The sequence below is a fragment of the Microcaecilia unicolor genome, chromosome 2 (assembly GCF_901765095.1).
Source record: "Microcaecilia unicolor chromosome 2, aMicUni1.1, whole genome shotgun sequence".
Lineage (NCBI taxonomy): Eukaryota > Metazoa > Chordata > Amphibia > Gymnophiona > Siphonopidae > Microcaecilia > Microcaecilia unicolor.
Window position 1 is genome coordinate 28,838,578 of NC_044032.1, and position 23,839 is coordinate 28,862,416.

At 45.1% G+C, this 23,839-nt stretch overlaps 1 protein-coding gene across 4 annotated transcripts in view; it reads left to right on the forward strand.

The window, feature by feature from the left end:
- LOC115462835 (ubiquitin-associated protein 2-like) overlaps positions 1-23,839 on the forward strand; it is a 473,475-nt gene that overhangs the window by 31,046 nt on the left and 418,590 nt on the right. The gene's annotated exons all lie outside the window — the stretch shown is intronic.

A 23,839-nucleotide genomic window follows, 5' to 3' on the forward strand; every position in this document is an offset into this window, starting at 1 on the left:
GGCAGTCTAGATTTCCTGGATAGAGGTACAATGGTTAGGTGCCGAAAGCGACATTGAAGAGGTGGGCTTTGAGCAAGGATTTGAAGATGGGCAGGGAGGGGGCTTGGCGTGTGGGCTCAGGGAGTTTATTCCAAGCATAGGGTGAGGTGAGGCAGAAAGGGCAGAGCCTGGAGTTGGCGGTGGTGGAGAAGGGTACTGAGAGGAGGGATTTGTCCTGTGAGCGGAGGTTACGGGTAGGAGCGTAAGGGGAGATGAGGGTAGAGAGGTAATGAGGGGCTGCAGATTGAGTGCATTTGTAGGTTAGTAGGAGAAGCTTGAACTGTATGCGGTACCTGATCAGAAGCCAGTGAAGTGACTCGAGGAGAGGGGTGATATGAGCATATCAGTCTAGGCGGAAGATAAGATGCGCAGCAGAGTTCTGAACGGATTGAAGGGGGGATAGATGGTTAAGTGGGAGGCCAGTGAGGAGTAGGCTGCAGTAGTCAAGGCGAGAGGTGATGAGAGAGTGGTTGAGAGTTCGGGTGGTGTGCTCGGAGAGGAAGGGGCGAATTTTGCTGATGTTATAGAGAACGAAGCAACAGGTCTTGGCTGTCTGCTGGATATGGGCAGAGAAGGGAGGAGTCGAAGATGACTCCAAGGTTGCGGGCAGATGAGATGGGGAGGATGAGGGTGTTGTCGACTGAAATAGAGAGTGGAGGGAGAGGAGAAGTGGGTTTGGGTGGATAGACAATGAGCTCGGGCTTGGCCATGTTCAGTTTCAGGTGGCGGTTGGACATCCAGGCAGCAATGTCGGATAAGCAGGCCGATACTTTGGCCTGGGTTTCCGCAGTGATGTCTGGTGTGGAGAGGTAAAGCTGGGTGTCGTCAGGTGAGAATTGGTGGGTGGGAACTGTCCAGGTGGGAACTGACCTAGAACCGCACAGGGGGTGAGATGGATGTGAAATTTTTCTGGTATAGCTCTTATCTAAGTAGAAACGCAGGCATTATATTTTTGTATTTGGAGGTATAGCTGGGTTTGCTTCTCTTCAGTTTTTGTGCCCTTGAAAGGATTATTTCTCCTGAAATGCCTAACAGAAAATTACAGCAGATAAAAAAAAAAATCGGCTTGTATTCAAAAGATTTATGTTTCTAGGTTATTCTCGTAAATTGGCCTCTTTGAAAATGTACTCTAATGAAGTTTTGAGTAAAAATTTATGCACCAGCCAAACAATTTAGGAGCATAAAAAGTGGATGGCAACAGGAGTGGGTTTAGGGTGGGGAAAAGAAGTTAGAAACTTAGCATTGTTTTTTTAGCACTAGGCTCATAAATCTAGGCAAATGAAAGGCAGGCCTAAATATGAGCATAACTTTAAAATCCTAAAATAGGTGAATTTTCAGCTGAAAAGTTATGCTCCTAAGTTCGTTTAAACATGGGCACAAATTAGGAGGCTAACTTAGGAGCTCAGCATTTTCTGAATATTGAACACTATATGGCCTATCCAATCTTCCCATCCATGCCATCTACTATTTGTTCCTTTCGATAACCGATCCTGTTTTCTTGTCTAGCGCTTTCTTGAATTCAGATAAGTCTGTTTTCACCACCTCCATTGGGAGGCTGTTCATGCATTCACCACACTTATGGTAAAGAATTATTTCCTTTGATTACTCCTGAGTCAGTCCCCTTTCACCTTCACCCTATGCTTCCTCATTCCAGAGCTTCCTTTCTGTTGAAAAAGACTCTCTTGTGCATTTATATCACGGAGACAGCACTGAAACAGTACTAATCACTCTCATAGCCAAATTCAAATTAGAAATTGCAACAGGCAAAAACATCCTCCTCCTACAATTCGATGTGTCAAGTGCATTCGACATGGTAAACCACAATATATTAATAAGACTACTAGACAAGTTCAGGATCAGCGGAAACATACTCAGCTGGATCAAGGGTTTTCTAACCACAAGAACATATCAAGTAAAATCAAGTTCAAACATATCATCACCGTGGAGGGCAGACTGTGGAGTACCACAGGGATCACTGCTATCACCGACCTTCTTCAACCTAATGATGATCCCAATAGCCAAGTCCTTATCCAACCAAGGCCTTAACCCTTTCATCTATGCAGACGATGTCATAATATACATCCCTTACAAAACAAAACTGGCAGAAATCACCAATGAAATCAAGCTAAGCTTAAACATCATGGAATTGGATCACGTGACGCCATGACCAGGTGCGGTTGTTAAATTCTCCGCTCCTGCCAGCTTACCCGCTAAACTTTCAAAATCACGGAAACTGCCCTGGTAACGGACCGGTGAATACACCACCTCAGCACAAGAAGTAAAGGTGCAGCATCTGCGCTACTCACAGCGGAACTTCATGGCGGCGAAGAGCGTTCGCAGAGATAAAGGGAAGACGCGAGCCGGCGAGGAAAAAATGACGGCTCTGTCGAGCCCGGCCGCGACTGCCCTAAGTTCGGTGTGGGTGGCGGAGGTGACGGCCGCCATGGAACCTTTGCTAGATCAGCGATTGGGACCCATTGACAGCAAGTTATCTCTGGTCCAGGAAAACTTGGGACAGCTCACTAAAGAACTGGCGGCGTATCAGCAGCGTCATGGGGCCCTTGAAGACAAAGTGAACAAAATGGAAGAGGAAAACACTAAGCTTAAAACCATGGTGGAAGGCTATGAAGAAAAGCCTGAAGACCTCGAGAACCGATCACGGAGGAACAATTTAAGATTTGTAGGACTGCCTGAGGCATTGGAAACTACAAATTTGCGAGTCTTCTTGGAAAAATGGCTGCCAGAACAACTACAACTACCAGAAGACCTAGGTGAATGGATCCTCAGAAGCTTAGCTGAAATTGGGTGGCGGAGCAGTTGGGGGGAAGAGGGGGTGGTGGTTGGGAGGCGAGGATAGGGGAGGGCAGACTTATACGGTCTGTACCAGAGCCGGTGATGGGAGGCGGGACTGGTGGTTGGGAGGCGGGAAATACTGCTGGGCAGACTTATATGGTCTGTGCCCTGAAAAGGACAGGTACAAATTCAAGGTAAGGTATACACATATGAGTTTGTCTTGGGCAGACTGGATGGACCATGCAGGTCTTTTTCTGCCGTCATCTACTATGTTACTATGCGAGTCCTCCAGGTAGAGAGAGCACATCGAGTGGGGCCCAAACGCACGGAAACCACACGCCCGTGAGTGGTGATCTGTCGCTTCTTAAATCTTGCGCACAAAGAGGCAATACTGCAGGCGTTGAGGAAGGAGCGGGAGCTGCACTATGGGAATAAAAAGATTTTATGTTTCCAAGACTACTCCGCAGCGGTGGCGATGCAGAGAAGGAAGTTCTCTCCTATCTGCACAAAACTTTTTGAAATGAAAATCTGATTTGCACTGCAGTACCCGGCCAAATTAAGAGTCACCTATCAGGCGACCATGCAGGTTTACACCACGATAGAACAAGCGCAAGCCTTCTTGAACTCCGTGGAGCACTGCTGATTGAGAGGACGAGCGGAGGATCAACAGACACCCCATGGAAGGTGGGACCGAAGAAGGCATAGCCACAACAAGAACTGGATTACAAAGTGTTAATTTAACTTGGAAGATCTCAACACTCAATTGGACAGGTTGGAGGTGGTGGACCGGCAAGGGGGTTACAACCACAGGAGAAAGCCTAGGAGAATTCAATGAGCATCTAGTGAATCCCTGGGGTGCCTGCCGTAGAATTGATTTCAGAGGATGATTGGGATAACTGAGCAGAATACTACAGAGAACCGAGGCATATATTTGTGAGGCCCCTGCAATATTTTTCGTACCAAAGAACTGTGATGACTTTTGCCAGAGCGGCCTGGATTCATATAAGAGTGGTATTGTTGGAGACAACCCCAGGGATTTTACCCCAAAGAGACGTGGAAGATCCCTCATACAGACTGGAGCCTGAGAACTCTGGAACAAGGTTTTTTTTTTATTTTTTTGAAGTTTGTTGTTGTTGTTGATTGGACTAATTTGATAATTTACGCAAACATAAGTTGGAGATATACTGAAGGGGGAAAGATGAGGAAGAGCAGTTTTGTGCTATTTGGCTTGCAAGAGGGAGGGGGGTAAGAGGCGTTATACGTGATGGTCTCATTTAGAGACTTGGGTTCTGTAGAAGGGAGGTTGGGGTTAAAGGAGGTAGAGAGGGTTAGGTGTCGCGTCTCTCGCGCCTGCCGCGCTCTCGAGGACCTTGGCATACTTTCAGGCTTCTTCCCCGGGAGCACGGGGTTTGTGAGTCCATAGGCCACTACCGTGGAGCGGCAGTGGCAGGCAAGGTCACCTTCCAGGTGGAGATGAGACAAAACTGGACCGGAACCCCGGACTGGAGTTCTACACAGGAATACTCGGAACTAGAACGCACCGGACGGGTGCGCACTGGAGTGGGGCCCGCTGGACTGGACACACTGGAGTGGGGCCCGCTGGACTGGAACATACAGGAGTGAAACCCGCTGGACTGGAACACACTGGAGCGGAACCCACGGAACTGGAACACCCTGGACCTAGGCTTCACCTACACTTGACCGCCTTTCCCCGAGGGTTGAGCCCTCAGGTTCTGGCAGCCGGTAGGACTTACAGGAAAACCCGGAACTGGAACTTGCAAGCAGGAACAGCAGGAATGAAGATCCAGGAGTGCCCCCTGGCACCTAGGCGAAGGCAAGGCAGACAGGCAGAGACTGTCCGGGTTCTGGCAGTCGGCAGGTTTCAACACAATGACTAGTAAACTGTACCCAGGCTACTAGGAACGCTATACCCAGGCAAACCAGTCATACACAGAGCAAACTCAGGAGACTTAGTAAAGCTATACACCAGCTAACAACAAAGCTGTGCCCAAGCTAACAAGTCATACCCTGGAAACAAACACAGAACACTAGCAAAGCTATACACAGGCTACAAGCCACACGGTGCTTAAGCTGGCTAGTCAAGTTTTAGGAACAAACACAGAGAACTAGCAGAGCTATGCACAGGCTAACAAGCCAGATGGTGCCTAAGCTGGCTAGTCTACACTAGGAACAAACACAGAGAACTAGCAGAGCTATGCACAGGCTAACAAGCCACACGGTGCCTAAGCTAGCTAGACAAACATAAAAACTCACACAGAGCAAACACTGAAACCGTGTACAGAGCACTCTATACACCAGGACCTTTAGATGAGATGCAAAGGCCCGGGCTGTAGTCTCTTAAGTGATTAATAAAGCCTACAACACCAGAGCCACAGCTGCAGCAATCACCTTGCAACCAAACAGAGGCTTGACACACAGAGCAGTCAGCCCATAGGAAGGAACAGCGGGAGCCATCTTGGATACTGGCAAAGAGGAGGAGGTGGCAGCTATCTTGGAAGAGGCATAGCCCACACAGGTGAGGTTCAGTAGGGCAATCAGCACACAGAGCCAGAGAGAACCTAAGACAGACACAGACACAGAGACAAGCAGAAGCCAGCACAGACACTGACTCCCAGAAACAGGGTAAGTCTGAGGGTTGTCACGGCCACGGACATGACATTAGGGGGGATTTGGGGGTTGGGGGGAATCGAGACCTGGGGGATATGGCTAGTGGGGTTCGGGAAGGAATTAAAATGGCTTAGGATGGTGTATGAAGAGGGGTGGGGGGCTGGGATATCCCTCTTTCTTGAATGAATGGTATGCATCTTATGATCAGATATCCTATGTGAACTGGGACCTCTGAAAGTAGTTACATGGAATGTGGGAGGGATTTCGTCCCCCATTAAACATTCTAAAATTCTGCAGCACCTGCAAAGACACAAAATAGATATAGCCCTGCTCCAAGAAACCCACTTATCGGCTGGGGAACATGCTAAACTGCGAACTTGGTGGGTGGGGGACTGTGTATCCGCAGCAACGCAGGGGAAGAAAGGGGGGTTGCCATCCTGTTTCTAAAAGGAATAGCGGATAAAGTGGAGGTGCATTTCACTGATCTAGGTGGTAGATTCATACTTTGTGAGGCTCATATACAACGCCAGGCCATGTTGTTTGGCAACGTATATGCCCGGAACCAATATGAACGGAAGTTCTGTAAGATGATCACCTCGAGACTGTTAACAAGTAAATCTTTGCCCATAATAGTAGGGGGGGGGGGACTTCAATATGGTGATGGTCCCTTTGATCGATAGTACGGGGACTAGGAGGCATGAGCTTGGACAGGAGTCCCAGTGGCTGCCTAATCTTTGCCGACAGGTGGGGCTAGTGGACGTCTGGAGGACTCTCCATCCGCAGGGGAGAGACTACACACACCTCTCACGCGCACATGGTACACAGGCGTGAATTGATTATTTGTTGATCTCAGAACAGATGTTTAGTTCAGTGACGAAATCGGTAATAGGAGCAGATGTGATATCAGATCATGCCTGGGTGGAAATGAACTGGGTGCCTAAGGAGGAGAGGGAAGGAGACAGGTGTTTCCTGCGGAGTTATATCGGGGTCAGGGCTTTAGGGCCTCCATACATCAAAGCTGGCGGGATTATAGAGTACACAACGCAATACATGTTGAAGAACCGGTCCTGTACTGGGAGGTGGCTAAGGCAGTATTTCGCAGAGAAATCATTAGCTATATGGCACACAGTTGTAAGGCTAGGAATAGAGAGATATTGAGGCTGAGTCAGTTAGTGTGCAAAGCTCGGAGAAGATATGGACAACAGGCCTCCACTGAGAATAGACAGCATTTAATACTCTTGCAGACGACATTAAATGAAATACTTCACCATAAGTCAGTGAAATCGCAAACCTATTACAAATATCAATTATATAAGTATGGGAACAAAAGCGGTCGATTGATGGTGCGTCTGATTGCGACCAAACAAGGTAAAGCTAGGATCTTGACTATGAAGAAGAGGCAGGGAGAATGAGTCCACACGGACCAGGAAATTTGTGAGAATTTTTATCAATATTATAAAAGATTATACGAGGCCCCGCCTGATGATGGTCTGTCGGGAGACTCATACTTAGATCAGATAGGATTTACCGAAGCTGTCCCCTCATGAGGTGCAACGGCTTAATACTCTTATTACACCAGATGAGGTACTCCTGGCGATGAACCAAAGTGAACTGCTTAAGAGTAGATGGTTACCGAGCAGAATTTTACAAGATCATGGGAGAAGAGATAACTGAGCCCCTAGCCACAATGTTTAACACCTTAATAGAGCAGGAAAGGATGCCTCCGGATTTAAATACAGCTTGTATTATAGTACTCCCCAAGAAAGGGAAGGACCCGGAACTAGCTGAATCATATAGGCCTATTTCACTTCTAAATTATGAAGTAAAATTGATGGCTAAGATCTTAGCAAATAGATTAGCGAGAATCTTGCCGAACCTTATACATTACTCCCAAGTGGGGTTTGTAAGGGGACGGAAAATTACTAAGAATGTCCGCAAGGTCTTGACCTCATTAGAAGCCAGAAGTCGAGGGAATAAAAATTCTTTGTTAATAAGCTTTGATGCTGAAAAAGCTTTTGACAAAGTAAAATGGAATTTCCTATATGCTGTTCTTCAGAAATATGGGTTCACGGATAGATTTTTATCAGGGATTAAAGCATTGTACTCAAAGCCAAAGGCCAGAATATCGGTAAATGGGATCGTAACAAAAGACTTTGAAATAAGCCGGGGAACCCGCCAAGGCTGTCCTTTGTCGCCTTTATTATTTGTATTGACATTGGATCCCTTGTTGAGAGATATTGAGGAACAGCAGGCAGTAGCGGGGATAGCGATAGGGAAAGAGGTCTTTAAAGTGGTGGCATTTGCCGATGATATTTTGGTCCACTTGACGGACCCACAGGAGTCCTTGGAAGCTCTATTGGCGATCTTCTCCGAATATGGAGACTACGCGGGCCGTAGTTTGAATTTAGAGAAGTCGGAGGCCTTGGCCTCTTCGGAGGAAGTTTGGAGACAGTGGAGAGGCGAGTTCCCCCTGCGGAAAGCACAAACCTCTTTCAAATATCTAGGAATCTTGATGCCTATGAATACTTCACGGCTGTATGACCTTAACATTACCTGGTTGCTAGAGGAGACCCAGAAGGTGTACAAGGATGGCTGGATTTGCCGTTATCATTGCTAGGTAGAGTAAACTTGATTAAAATGGTGTTATTCCCCAAGTGGCTCTATGTGATGCAAACCATTCCAATCTGGCTTCGACGGAAAGACTTGCAGAGTTTTTATAAACTAGCATCAAAGTTTTGTTGGAGGGGCAAGAAACCAAGGATTCGCTTCTCACGTTTTAATAGGCAGCTGGAGCCGAGGAGGGGTGGGTATGCCAGATCTAGAGCTATACAATCAAGCATGCCAATTGTGTTACCTAGGAGATTGGTGCTTGTGTACACAGTGGTACACCCCCATTATGCTGGAGGCGGCACTTTGGGAACCTTATCAGTTTTTTTCGCTTTTACACCACAAAACATGAGATCTACCGGAAGGACTAAGTAAAAGTGTGCTGTTGCGACCACTCCGAGAGGTATGGGGAGTGCTTATGCGGCAACTAGGGGGGGACCCAGCAATAACAGACCTGTTAACAATATGTGGGAATTGTGAATTTTTACCAGGCTTGTCGAGCCGATATTTTGTTGAATGGGCAAGGCGGGGGATTTCCAGTCTGGCACACCTGATGGGTGGAGATGGGCAGCCCCTTACGGAAGAGGAATTACTGGGAAAGGTAGGCGACTCCTGGGGTAACAGATTTGCTATAAAGCAAGTGCGACACTACATCACTTCTCTGCCGGGAGACCCTCTGAGAACTCGGTTGGGGGATAAGGTACGGGATTTCTTTCACTCTCTGGGTAAGGGCGAACCCACAATATCTTTGCTTCAGAAAACAATATCAGGATGGCGGCCCCCCAGGGATTATAGACAATTGAAGAGTGCTTGGGAAAAGGAATTGGGAGTTGTAGGGGCATCATGGGATATCACCAAATCGATAGCACGAATACCCTTGTTAGTATCTGATGCTCGCTTGAGAGAATGTGCCTATCGATGTATTCACAGGGGATATGTAACTACAGCTCAACTAGCACATATGGGAGGGAATCGAAACCCAGATTGTCTCAAATGTGGAAAGAACCCTGGCACAATGCTGCATATGTTTTGGAGCTGTCCAACCTTGAAAAGGTTTTGGACGCAGGTCCGAGGCTTTTGGGAGGGACGGCTGGGGCTTCGGATCCTGGGGACAGCTGAACAATTGCTTTTAGACACCCCGGGGTCATTTAGAGGGCAGAATCGATTTGAAACACTACTGCTCCGTAAGATGAGCTTATTGGCCAGGAAATGCATCTTACAGTACTGGACAGTCAAGGATCCTCCAGCATACTGGCACTGGAGAAACCAGTTACATCAACTGGTATCTTGGGAGGCTGGAGAATCCCGGTTCTCAAAGAACAAGAGAGTCACATTTTTGGCTGTCTAGGGCCCTTATCTGCGAAGCCTAAGCTACAGAGGTCGAAGTTTACTTTTGAATGCAGGGTGAACTCCACTGGCTGTTACTGAATAGTTCTCCAGATCTGGGAGGGGAGGGGGGGTAGAGGAGGGGTAAGGGGGAGGGGGGGAGGATAGATACACCCTGATGGAAAGAATAAAAATGTTGAAATATATATAAAAATCAAAATTGCTGTATGTTAGCAAACTGCTGTATAGTTACATCGAGGTTTGATGGATGTTATATGCAGAGCTCTGTATGACAATGTTTATATTGCTGCAGTATCAATAAAAATCGTTTAAACATAAAATAAAAATCATGGAATCATGGGCAAATGCATTTCAACTAAAACTCAACAAAGAGAAAACACATTGTCTCATCCTCTCATCCCAACACAGCACGGACTACCCCACAAGTATCGATACCCCAGATTACACCCTCCCTGTATCAGACAGCCTAAAAATCCTTGGCGTTATTATGGACCGTAACCTAACTGTCCCTAAATGTCCTGTTTCAATACTATCCATTGAGGATACACCACACTGAAACATGCGCTCCTGGGCGACTATCAGCTTCCCTTCCATTTTAGTTTAAACGCTGCTCTCTCTCCTTTTTAAAAGTTAGCACCAGCAGCCTCATTCCATGCTGGGTAAGGTAGAGTCCATCCTTTTGGAACAGGCTCCCCCTTCCCCAGAATGTTGTCCAGTTGCTAAGAAATCTAAATCCCTCATCCTTGCACCATCATCTCAATCACACATTAAGACTTCAGAGGTCTGCCTGTCGCTTGGGTTCTGCACGTAAAACAGCATTTCTGAAAATGCTACCCCTGGAGGATCTGGATTTCAGCTTTCTACCTAAGAGCCTAAATTTGGCTTCCAGAACCTCCCTCCCACATTTTCCTGTGTCAATGGTACCCACATTTACCAAGAGAGCAGACTCCTCCCCAGCACTATCAAAACCTTATCTACTTGATTCTTGTCCACCACCTTCGCACCAGACAGGCAAGTGACCAGGCAGTCCTCACACCCACCAGCCAGCCAGCTAGCTATCTACATACCTAATGATTGAATCACCAACTACAACAGCTGTTCTAACCCTTCCCTGCTGGGCAGAAGCTCTTGGAGACACAACCTCAGTGTGAAAGAATATTGCATCCCCTGAAGGGCAGGTCCTGGCTACAGGATTACTTCCAACTTCACCATGGTAATGCTCTCCTTCTATGAGACCGCCCTCATCCAAGGCAGCAAAAGAATGCCAGACTGGAAGTAGGACTTCTCTACAACGTCCCTGTAGGCCTCTATTTACCTCTCTGTCTCCCTTATCTCCTACAAATCTGCTACTCTAGCCTCAAGAGAATGGACTCGTTCTCCGAGAGCTAGGAGCTCTTTACACCCCTCCGGGGTGTCCACTCTGTTGCAAATCTTGGTGTCATCCGCAAAAAGGCAAACTTTACCTTGAAACCCTTCGGCAATGTCACTCACAAATATATTGAATAGAATCGGCACCAGCATCGATCCCTGAGGCACTCCACTACTCACCTTTCCCTCCTCCGAGCGAACTCCATTTACCACCACCCTCTGGCGTCTGCCTGTTAACCAGTTCCTAATCCATTTCACCACTTCAGGTCTTATCTTTAGCCTGTCTAGTTTATTCAAGAGCCTCCTGTGGGGAACCATGTCAAAAGCTTTGCTGAAATCTAAGTAGATTACGTCCATAGCACGTCCTTGATTTAATTCTCCTGTCACCCAGTCAAAGAATTCAATGAGATTCGTTTGGCACGATTTCCCTTTGGTGAAACCATGTTGTCTAGGATCTTGCAACTTATTTGCTTCTAGGAAATTCACTATCCTTTCCTTCAGCATCGCTTCCATTACTTTTCCAATAATCGAAGTGAGGCTTACCGGCTTGTAGTTTCCGGCTTCTTCCCTGTCACCACTTTTGTGAAGAGGGACCACCTCCACCGTTCTCCAATCCCACGGAACCTGTCCCCTATCCAAGGATTTATTAAACAAATCTTTTAGAGGACCCCCAGAACCTCTCTGAGCTCCCTCAATATCCTGGGGTGGATCCCATCCGGACCCACTGCTTTGTCCACCTTTAGATTTTTAAGTTGTTCATACACACTCTCTTCTGTGAACGGTGCTATATCCACTCCATTCTCACATGTACTTTTGCCAGTCCATCGCAGTCCTGCTCCTGGATTTTCTTCTGTGAAAACAGAACAAAAGTATCAATTTTATCAAATTAGCTTTTTCTTCATCATTTCTACATAGCGGTTCGAAGCATCTTTCAGTCTCACAATTCCCTTTTTTGTCTTCCTCCTTTCACTAATATACCTGAAGAAATTTTTGTCACCCCTCCTCACATTTCTAGCCATTTGTTCTTCCGCATGCACTTTCGCCAGACGTATCTCTCTCTTGGCTTCTTTCAGTTTCATCCGGTATTCCTCCCCGTGTTTCTCTTCTTGAGTTTTTTTGTATTTCAGGAACGCCAACTCTTTAGCCTTTATTTTCCCAGCCACTTGTTTGGAGAACCATATCGGTTTCCTTTTTCTCTTGCTTTTATTTACTCTCCTTACATAAAGGTTTGTGGCTCTATTTATAGCTTCTTTCAGCTTTGACCACTGTCCTTCCACTTTTCGTTCATCCTCCTATCCCATCAGCTCCTTCCTCAGGTATTCCCCCATTTTACTAAAGTCAGCATGCTTGAAATCCAGGACTTTGATTTTTGAGTGGCCGCCCTCCACTTTAGCTGTCATATCAAACCAAACCGTTTGATGGTCACTGCTGCCCAGGTGGGCACCCACTTGGATATTTGACACACTATCCCCATTTGTAAGCACCAGATCCAGCGTCGCTCCCTCCCTCGTGGGTTCCGTCACTATTTGTCTGAGCAGAGCACTTTGAAAAGCATCCACGATCTCTCTACTTCTTTCCGATTCCGCAGATGGAACTTTCCAATCTACTTCCGGCAGATTGAAATCTCCCAGCAACAGCACCTCTCTCTTCTTTCCCAACTTATGGATATCTGTGACCAGATCTTTATCTAGATCATCCAATTGTGTCGGAGGTCTGTAAACACCCACATGTATAGAGGTTTTATTATCTCTTTTAAGGTGATCCACATCGCTTCTTCCTTTCCCCAGGTCCGTGACATTTCAGTTGCCTCGATGTCATTTCTCACAGAGCTACTCCTCCACCTTTTCAACCCTCTCTATCCTTCCGAAATAGATTATAGCCCAGTATGTTTGCATCCCATTCATGAGAACCATTTAGCCACGTCTCCGTGATTGCAACAATGTCTAAGTCTGCCTCCAACATCAGGGCTTGAAGGTCATGAACTTTATTGCTTAGACTGCGAGCATTTGTGGTCATCGCTTTCCATCTACATTTTCTGGTATGTGTTTCAACATTTGTGATTTGGGGGTGTTTTTTGTCTTTGGGTACCTTCATATCTTTTTGTTCCACCTCCATTGCTTTTTCTTCTGCCTCAGTTCTATTTTGAGGAACATCACAGTGCTGTAATGGAGAAAAGAATTCTGTAGGGGCAACACTTGTGAGGGTGGATGCCTTTGTGTCACATAACGAAGTCTGCCTGAGCCTACGGTGAACCATCTATTCTTAGGTGGTTTCTGTTTCAGGTGTTTAACCTTGAAAGTTTAATTTGTTTGTAAAAATGAAAAATTAAACATAATTAAAACTCTAATGAAAACTCCCCTCTTGTTCTTGTAATTAGAATAATTGATTAGTTAAGACTATAAATGAAGAGATGTGTTAGAGATAGGCGAGAGTTAAGGAGGGTGGGGTAGAAACAAAAACTTAACCAGGCCCTGCTGTGCCTTCTAGAGGCTGTAAATGCTGTATGCTATGGTTTCAACAACTATGGGGCAAAGGGTAGGGAAACTAGTTAACTAAGTTTGCTTTTTTAAATTCTAACTATCAATAAACCTCAATAAACCTATCTTACCGCTTTTAAACCCCAACCTTTCAATCACCAAAACACACGGTACAAAAAATGTTCACTTACCTAAAGAACTGTCCTCTTCTCTTGGAGCTTCTCAGATTTTGTGTCCCAGAAATAGTCTGTATATTTTGAAAACAGAGACAAAGTATCATATCCAAGTCCTGTTCAAATACCAGAGTGACTAATAAGGTTGCTTTCCCAACAACCAGTGGACCTTCAGAGATTGATCCAGTTACCACATTTGATTCAGCTGTGTCCACAGACAGATTTCCCAAAAACTTTCACTCTTAGGCCATACACCTGACTTAGAAGGTATATAATAAACCCTGGCAGTAATTCTGATTAAATCTTCAAATTCTCAGTCAAATGGTATCATATCTTGAACTTTAGGAGACCCTAAGACATCTGGTGTAATTTTCCAATAATTCAATCCTTCTATGTGACAAAGTCTTGTGCTTAATCAAAGTATTATTGACTGATTTCACAATTTCCATCTCCTTTCCAGAGAATCGATTTTTCCCTTCTGTCTCTCTAATTGTTGTGCAGTTAGCGGAGTTTTATTCTGCAATTCTTTTGCAAGTGTTTTTTAAGTCAGTGGAACAAACAGAAATAGAAGATTCAAGTCTTACCAGCACACTGCTCAAAGAGTCCAAGGTGATGACTGTTGGTCTTTGCAGGGGGGTAAGAGTCCACTGATGGTATCTGGGTGGAAGATGTCTTTGGAGCCACTTGCATCCCTCCCGCTAGAGAGTTCCCTCTAAGGCCGAAGCAACTCTCCCAGAGCTGCTCTCTTGCTCTGTAGGTGCAACAGGCCCCACCTGAAATTGCTCACTGACCTTCAACATAGGCATTTCCCCCTCTGCTCCAAGCAACTGCCACACAGGAGTATTTGCGACTTGTGGCTGAAAGCGGGAACTGAGAAGTTTCTTATCTCCCAAGTAACTCAGGCTTCCCTTTGGAAGAGCTGCAGCAGGAGAAACTGGCTCTCCACTTGCTCCAGTTTGCCATGTCACGAAAGCATCCAGTATCAGCTGAGACAAAGTAGAAACCAAAGTTGTACGGGTGCAAATAATTTCCTTCCCCTTCTCTTTCAGAAGAAACCAAAGTTGTAAGAGTGCAAATAATTTCCTTCCCCTTCTCTTTCAGAAGCATAAGGTATGTTATTCAAGAGGAATTCAGGAGATCCTAGAGCAGTTAACGGTCAGAATGCCGCCACCTTGACTCCGCCCCACACACAAACATAATTAATTATGATTTTATTAGTCTTTATCCACAGGCCAAGCAGTTGGTCAATAAATCATAGCTTAGTCAACAGGCACAAAACAAATTTTCAGCTCTATACTACTAATCCCTCAACAGGGTACTAAAACTACAAACAACTTAGAACACACCCCTCCACAACACTGTGGAAGTAAGTACTTTCAAAATGTAGCTCCTGTAACAGCTTGGCAATCAAACTATCTCCCTGACAGCTTAATAGTTTCAAATGTCATTTGTTTCCATTTAGAGATGTACATGATAAGCAACACATAAGCCCAAAGGCATCAAATGACTTGCCAACATTTTCAGCCTACAGTTAAAGTATCCTTATGAATTTCCTGCTACAGTAAACCTGCCTCACAAACGTCCTTTCCAGTTTCTTCTTTTGACTGCCTGTCAGGGAAGTAACTTCCTTATATAGTGTTTCAATTAATGAAATGCAAAGCATCTAGAGATGCGCTGGATGGTGCTTCCCTACCATACAAGGGAGTCTTTCCGTTATATGGTTGGGAAGCCCCAGCGTATCCCAGGATCCATTGGGCAGGACTGAGCACCGCCAGTTTGAAGGGGCGCTGAAAAGGAGGGAGTGTGCTACTCCCTCCTCCACCGCAAAGGTCCTGGGGGGGAAGAAGAGGGGCTGCTAGACCACCAGATGGGGGGGATGTTGGGCTCGTGGCCCACTGAGGCACTAGGGACTTAGATTTAGGAGTGGGGGTGGTTAGGGGGGCTAGAGATCCACTGAATCTTCATCCCCCCTGTACTCCTGTGTCAGGAGGGGGGATCTGCGGACTGGAGGTTCACCATACCTCCAGCCCCCTGTCTCTGTTCTGGGTGGGGGTGTGGTGGCTTGGTGGGAGCACTAGGCCACCAGGACCTTGCAGTTGGAGGGAGCCCTCTCAAACAAGTGCAGGAAGATGCTTTCAGGCACAATCCTCCCGCACTTTTACCCCATGATCAGAGATAGTATTGTGCTTAAATTTGCATGCTGTTGTCTCTGATAATAGCGGCGGTATAGCCATGCTGTTACAGTGCTATTTTTAGATAGCTGTATCAAACAGCGCAGGACTTCTGGTCATCCACCCTTGAGAAAGGTAGAGGGAATTCTTGAAAGCAGAGGAAGAGGAGAGTAATACTTGGAAGAGGATTGAAAGGGAGGGCTTGGAGCTGTGGATCAATTGCAGGGAAGGAAGGGAGAAAGCTCGGTGAGGCAGATAAAGGTCAATGAAGGGAGAAAGAGTACATGAAAAGTTAATGAAGGGGGAAGAGTACATGAAGAAGCAATGGAATAGCTAAGAATTTAAATATATAAAAATAGGGAGGACAGTTTTGATATCAGTCATATGACCTGTCCCTTCATGATTATTTTATAGACCTCTATCATATCTCCCCTCAGCCGCCTTTTCTCCAAGCTGAAGAGCCCTAGCCGCTTTAGCCTTTCCTCATAGGGAAGTCGTCCCATCCCCTTTATCATTTTCGTTGCCCTTCCCTGCACCTTTTCTAATGCCACTATATCTTTTTTTGAGATGCGGCAACCAGAATTGAACACAATATTCGAGGTGCGGCCGCACCATGGAGCGATACAAAGGCATTATAACATCCTCATTTTTGTTTTGCATTCCTTTCCTAATAATACCAAACATTCTATTTGCTTTCTTAGCTGCAGCAGCACACTGAGTAGAAGGTTTCAACGTATCATCGACGACACCTAGATCCCTTTCTTGGCATGTTAGGAGTCACTGACCAAGAAAGGGATCTAGCTGTCTTCGTTGATAATACAATAAAATACTCCTGTTGTCTCAGTCTTGAAGGCCCGGTGTTGCTTTTTTTGTTTGCGCATTTTCTATGTATGCTGTTTACCCTTTCTGTTCGGTTTGGGATAAGCAGTATAAAATGTTTTGTACTTTTTGGGGATCTTGCCAGGTATTTGTGATCTGGATTGGCCACTGTTGGAAACAGGATGCTGGGCTTGATGGACCTTTGGTCTTTCCCAGTATGACAATACTTATGTACTTATGATATCAGGGCTATAAGTGACAGTTTTGAAGTGCTTATTCATGTCAGATTGCATGGCTGTTTACACTGGAAATGGCATGGTATAGTGTATTTTAAAGCGCAGTATTATATTTTACCTTTGTAAATTACCTTTGGGTACCACATAAGGTAATTAGTACTGCTATTAGTGTGTAGGGCCGTTACACTTTCTGGCTTATTTATACCCATCATCTGTTTTATAAGTTGTCCCAGAGCATGTTGTGACCAACTTACTGTAAATCTTATTGTTGTAAACATTTTTGGGGTTTCTGATTTGTTGTCATAGTAATCCAAAAGTTAGTTAGGGAACCTGACAATTTATAGTAGGGCTATGCAGTAAATATGGAGGTGTATTTTCAAGGCACTTAGATTTACACAGTTCCGTAGTAACCTATAGAACTTTGTAAGTCTAAGTGCTTTGAAAATGAGCCCCATGGTTCACCAGCTTTACATTAAAGCTTTGACAGTATTTCACATAAACTACTACTTAATATATTTAAGGTATTCCTTGTCATCAAGCAGATGAATCCATTACGAGTGGGTTGTGTCCATCAACCAGCAGGGGGAGATAGAGAGCACTGAAAAACCATAGCGCCTCATGGCCAGCTAGCTCCATCTGCCTCTTCAGTATTCTCTATCTCCTCAGCAGGGTGGATGCAGCTTGTTCAAGCTCCTTCAGAAATCTGCCTGGGGTGGCTCCTGTGCTATTGCCAGTTGTAGCAGGGGTGTTGTGGCTGATGGTGCCCACTTTAAAGGCACATAGGTACACCCTGTCCCTGTCTTTGCCCACGCTGTGGATGCAGGCACATAGGTTCGCCCTTTCACTGCCTTTCCCACGCTACTGACCCTCTGGAGTGGAAAAAGTTGCCTCTAACTTTCCTCACAGCGTCAACAACAACAAAAAAAAAAGAGTTGCTTCGCGCTGTAGCGCTGCGATCCAAGACAAGAGGCTTTCCTTCAGTTTGTGCAGCGGATCGGAGCTCTGTCGACTCGATCCGGAGAGGTAAGAGCATTTTGAAGCTCCTCCGGGGTGGGCCTGCGTTCGGGACGATTTTGGACTGATTCCGCCATTTTGATTTTTCCGCCGTTTTTGGCGATGGCTACGGAGGTTGTAAAGCGCTGTTCCCGTTGTAGCAAGCGCAGATCAGCAGCAGGGCTCTGTAAATCGTGCTCTTCTGATGTCAGAGCCGGCCCGAGCATGGCGAGTGAGGTTTCTTCCCGCTCCGTGGAGCTGGCAGCAGGCACCATTTTGGAACAGCATGGTGCGACCCCTGCTGAGGCGGAGGGGTGTGAGCCTGGAGGGGAGCCTCAAATGGAAGCTAATATGAGAGCCATTTCCCCCGGACTGGAACCGAGAGGCCAGGGTGAGCCATTCTCCCCTGAATTTATTTTGCTGCTGCATAAAGCATTTATGTTCCGCCTAGACCGATATGCTCTTCCTTGTCATCAAGCAGATGAAGCCATTACGTATGGGTTGTGTCCATCAACCAGCAGGGGGAGATAGAGAGCACTCAATTCTTCACAGTGCCTCATGGCCAGCCAGCTCCACTGCCTCTTCAGTATTCTCTATCTCCCCAAGCAGGATGGCTGCAGCAGCTTCGAGCTCCATCAAAAATCTGCCTGGGGGTGGCTCCTGGCTTGCCAGTTGTTAGCCGGGGTGTTAGAGGCTATAGCAGCTTCACTTTGAAGGCACATAGGTCAGCCCTTTCCCTGCCTTACCCATGCCCCAGTGGATGTGGACATATTAGCTTGCTTTTTCCTGTCCTTTCCCACTCAGTGGATACAGGCACATTGGTTCGCCTTTCCCTGCCTTTCCCACTTATCTGAGCCTCCGGAGTGTTTTTATTTACCTCTTTTGCCTCTGCTTTCCTCACAGCGTTAAAAAAAAAAAAAAAAAAAGCGATTTCCTCTTCCTGGGCGGAAACTGGAGCACTATCTCTTCATGAGATTTGCATTGCTGCAACATGGGCTTCTAAGCTCTCTTTCGCCCGACATTACAGGCTGAATGTGGCTGCCAGGAGGGATGCGCGTTTTGGAGCACAGGTGCTAGCGCGTGGTGTGGCTTGTTCCCACCCTATTTAGGGATTGCTTTGTTACATCCCATACGTAATGGCTTCATCTGCTTGATGACAAGGAAGGGAAAATTAGGTTCTTACCATGATAATTTTCTTTCCTTTAGTCATAGCAGATGAAGCCATGAGCCCTCCTGTATGATTGTCTGTATTGCAGTGATTCTGATTTTAGGTGCTGTTCTTGTTTCCTGAAGTTATATTCCTTCCTTGGGGAGTCGGAAAACAGTCTTCAGGATTCTTGTTACAGTTATAGGAGGATGAGTTCATTCCCTCCAGTTCATGTTTTGGGAGGATGAGTTTATTCCCTTTAGGAGGATGCAAGTATTCCCTCCGTTTATACAAAGTAGAGGACGAGTTTATTCCCTCCAGGAGGATGAGTTCATTCCCTCCTTTTTTGGAGTTTATGCCCTTGTTAAGGGGCTATCGTTCGCTGTGAGGAAAGTTTGTATTATTCCCATTGCGGTTTGCCATACTGCTTTGGAAGCTTCAAATACTGAAGAGGCAGTGGAGCTAGCTGGCCATGAGGCACTGTGAGAAATTGAGTGCTCTCTATCTCCCCCTGCTGGTTGATGGAGACAACCCATACGTAATGGCTTCATCTGCTATGACTAAAGGAAAGAAAATTATCATGGTGGCAGCGATCCCCATACGGTGGCCTGCTGCCAGCACCAGCGTGTTCTCTGTACTGTGGCCCTCATCCGAGGAAACAGGAAGTTATATCAGAGAGGCAGCCCACTGTACAGAGGAGATGCTCGTGCCGGCTGCAGGCCAGCATAATGGGATCGCTGTCGCCTTTTGAAAAACAAAAAAAGAAGGTAGGTTGGGTAGGGGAGTTGAGGAAGAAAGAGAGGAAAGATGCCGCTCCATAAAGAGCGTCGCCTGAGGCCCCCACCTCATTTAGTCAAATGGTAAGGCTGCCACTGTCTTGCGTAGTAGTTTATATGGTAAATGGAGTGCTCCAAATGCTTTTGATACAAAAGTTTAGCAGGAATTGAAATTCTGTAAATTTGGGATAAGTTCCTCAGGAATTAGCCTCTCTGTGGAGGTATCAGCTGTCACTCCAAATGTGGCACAGAGTTGGCCATTTTAAAACCACTGTGGTGCTTAGTTTGTTTTCATTAGCTGAGGTCTGTGTGTGCGGAGGCTATTTTGCTTGGAGGTAAAATATGGTCTTTCATTTTTTAAATTATTATAGTAGATTCCAGGTATTTCGGAATACTGGTTAATCAGGGCAGCCGCTTATTTGGCTCAAATCTGGGAGAACAAAAACAAAACACATTTATAAAGGGGAACGATTTTGCTTGTTTGGGCCAGTAACATCCACAAAACGTCATTGATGCATCACCTACCCCTGGAGTATAAATAGGTTGCCACATTTGCGTACACGTGCAGCTGTGTGGTGTCACGTTCCATCTGTGGCTTATGCAGTAAAAATGCCAAGGAAAGAGCTAACACTCGAAGACAAAATCGTCACTTTGCTTGAAAAATTGGAAACCAACTGGCAGAGATTACTAGGATGTCAAAATCCACAATAGCATGCGTTGTACAACAAGAAGAGAAATTGATAAACAAATGGACATTGAGAGACAACAAGGAGTTTCCCAGAAACGGAAGCATGAAGGTAAAGATCCTGATGTAGAAGAGGCCCTGATTCAATGGTTCTCAATTGTAACAGGAAGAGGTGTTCATGTGAGTGTACCAATGTAAAAAAAAACAAGTCAGGAGTTAACTAGAAAACGTGATCACAATGATTTTAAAGCAACAGATAGCTGGTTGTCATGGTGAAAATGCAAGTTCAGGATAAAGTTTAAGAGAACAGATGGTGAGAAGGACAGTGCAGATGCTATAAGTTCTGAACTATGGAAAACTACAAAACTTCCACGTTTGCTTTGTAAATTTTGTGTGGATGACATCTGAAATATTGACAAAACAGGGCTATTCTACCGTTCCACACCTGATGACTCCCCGACCTATAAACACACAGCAGTGTCTAGCTCAAAGAAAGCGAGGGATCGATGTCACAGTGCTATGCTGTTCCAACATGTTGGGAACTGATAAAAGCAAGCTGAAGGTTATTGTACTGTTTTTCTTTTCTTCAAATTTTTTGTTTAACAATAAATGAGAAATTTTAACTTTTATCCGACACACTAGTACTGTACTAATTTTTTCAAGGTACCCTTACAACTTCGTTTATTTGGGGCAGCTGCTTAACAGTGGTTCTCCCAGAATCCTCAGCCTCATTGGTTTACTTTCACTTGGTTTCGGTTTTGGCCAAAACCAGTGTATTAGTTCTGGCTGTTTCGGTTTCAGCCGAAACTGAAGAAAAGCAGTTTCAGTTAGCCTCCAAAGGTTTGTATTTTTGCATAAGATTGGCAACAACATAGATGTTCTAGTGCACAGGTGGGTAACCTTGGTCCTCAAGGACCGCAACCCAGTTGGGTTTTAGGATTTCTCCAATGAATATGCAGGAGATCTGTTTGCATGCACTAGCTTGAAGAGTAGCAGAGTTCTAGGCTGATAAGTTTCAATGCAAGAAGTACAATTGCATGTTTTGGGGTGCAGAAATTCAGGGGAGCAGTATGTAATGTGGGCTGACTTCAGATGGGCACTTGCTAAGCTTCCATCAGGAGAGAGATCTTGGTTGATAATTTTTTAACTCCAGGTAGCAAAACAAAATGAGAGAGTGTTTAGTGCCACAGGAATACTAGGTTGCATAGGGTGAGTATAAAAAGGGGAAAATGGCTATATACAAGTTGCTGGTGAAACTGTGTATGTCAAAAACCAGAAGGGATGCCCTCCGCAATAAGCATTCCCTTCAGCCCTTTCAGCTACACCTTAGAGCTGGACACCCTGTTCATGGATGCAGTCTCAACCAGCCACATTAAAGCAGTCGCAGCAAAAGCATTCAGAGTAATGTGGAGGTAAAGACTCAGATATCTCTTACCCTAATGACATCTTCATAACCTTGGTGCAATCATTAGTACTATACTTTGATTGTTGCAATGCCATTTATGTCTGCTGCAAAGAATTGACCTAAAAGATCACACCCCAAAATACAGCAGCCAGACTTGTTTTCAAGGTCAAACGTTTTGAGAGAGCATCTCCCTGCTCAGGAAACTACACTGGCTCTCTTATAAAAGCCAGAACAGCCTTTAAACCCTGCGTATTAGTTTTCAAAACTCTATATGGGTTAACCCTAGATTACATGCAACCTTTAATTAATCTACCCTTATTTAACACACTTCCTGGTTCCAGAGACTACTTAACTCTCCATTATCCTAGTTGCAAAAAAGTGGTATATAAATCAGTTTTCACAGCAGGGTTCCCTTACCAATGTACCAAATGGTGGAACTTCCTCCTGAAACTAGTAAGATGAGTGCATAATTATTTGATATTCCGAAAATCTTTAAAAACCTTTTCTTTTTAAGAAAGTTTTTACTGATGGACCCCCCCCCCCCATAAGGAAGATTCCTAATGTAAAGTGTCCATTTCCATTCCTACACTTCCTAATGTTGTTCTTTCAAACTAATTATCACATTCTATTTAATCATTGTTTAATTCAACCCTACAAGTCTTTTAGGCTGATGTATTCACTGACTAATTTGTTTTGTTAGTTTAATAATCTGTTAGCCCACATTGAACCCGATTTGATTGGGAAAATATGGGATATAAATGGAATAAAATAAAAATAAAGGGAACTCGATCTTTTATAGGAAGGATTTTCGAAAGCAAAAGACAATGACACAGAGAGATGTGTATATTTTGAAGGTATATGTTTAGACATTTATAGACAAATACGTTCAATACATTTTAATTTTTTTTAAATTTAACCTGTCTCTGTTCCTTTGTCTCTCTCTCTCTTTTTTTTTTTTTTTTTTTGGAATATCCTTCCTTTAAGGAGATCAACATTCCTTTAGTGTGGCTGGTTGAGAGTGTATCTGTTAACAGGGTGTCCTGCTCTGTAAATTGTACCTGAAAGGGCTGAAGGGTATGCTCCTAAAACTCTATAAGATAGTTAAGATGGGGGGGGAGGATATGATATACTAAAAGTATAAATGTGTATGAAATTAATTTTTTTCCCTTCAAAAAATTTGTAGAACAAGAAGCTCAAAGCAGTGGAATGGGGGGGGGGGGGGGGGGCGAGCAGGGAGAGGGGAGGAGCAATGATTAAAATGGGTTGGTAGTAGGCATCCTGTTTCCCTTCCCTCCCCCTGATCTCCCACCACAATTAAATTTAAACATACCTTAGCTGGTTGGATTTCTCCCCCTGATCTCCCACCACAATTAAATTTAAACATACCTTAGCTGGTTGGGATCCCCAAGTCCTGCCAGCTGAAGAAATGATCATTTTCCCGAATCGGAACAGCATGGAAAGTACTTTGAGCCCACTGACTGCTATGCTGTTTTGACTCGGGGTGGGTTTTGCATTTCTTCATCTGGTGGGACTTGGGGTTCCTGACAGCCACAGGAATGGTGGGTTTGAGGCAAATGTGGGCACAGGCCCAGCCCTTGCTCCAAGGGGCTAAACTCAGGAGTAGCACAAGGCCCGATCTACATGTCAGACCTTGTTGATTTACCAACCAGGAACACAAAAAGGTCAGCACGCACATTCTTGAATATCCATTACCCCAGTTGCAAAGGGCTCATATAAATAAATTTATGCATCCAGCTTCTCCTACATAAGCGCGCAACTATGGAACGCACTGCCAAATGTCATAAAAACAATGCATGACCTAACAATCTTCTGAAAACTACTGAAAACCAACCTGTTTAAAAAGGCATACCACAATGATCCATCCTAAATACTAGACAATGAAATTCTACCAAAACTAAACAAAGCCGAACTCCCTACACCGGACTGCCTCACTTACTCGGACACGCTTAACGTGTCATACATTACCACTTTATTTCCCATGCCGGGAATGAACTTTCTATATTTGACTGTCTAACTTACCCTATAATTTACTCTATCATCTATGAACTTCAATGCAATACCACCTTGTAATTTACTCTATCATTTAACAAATTTCAATGCTATACCACTTTGTATTTCTCAGATCCGGAAATGACGACTGTCGCGGCATAATGT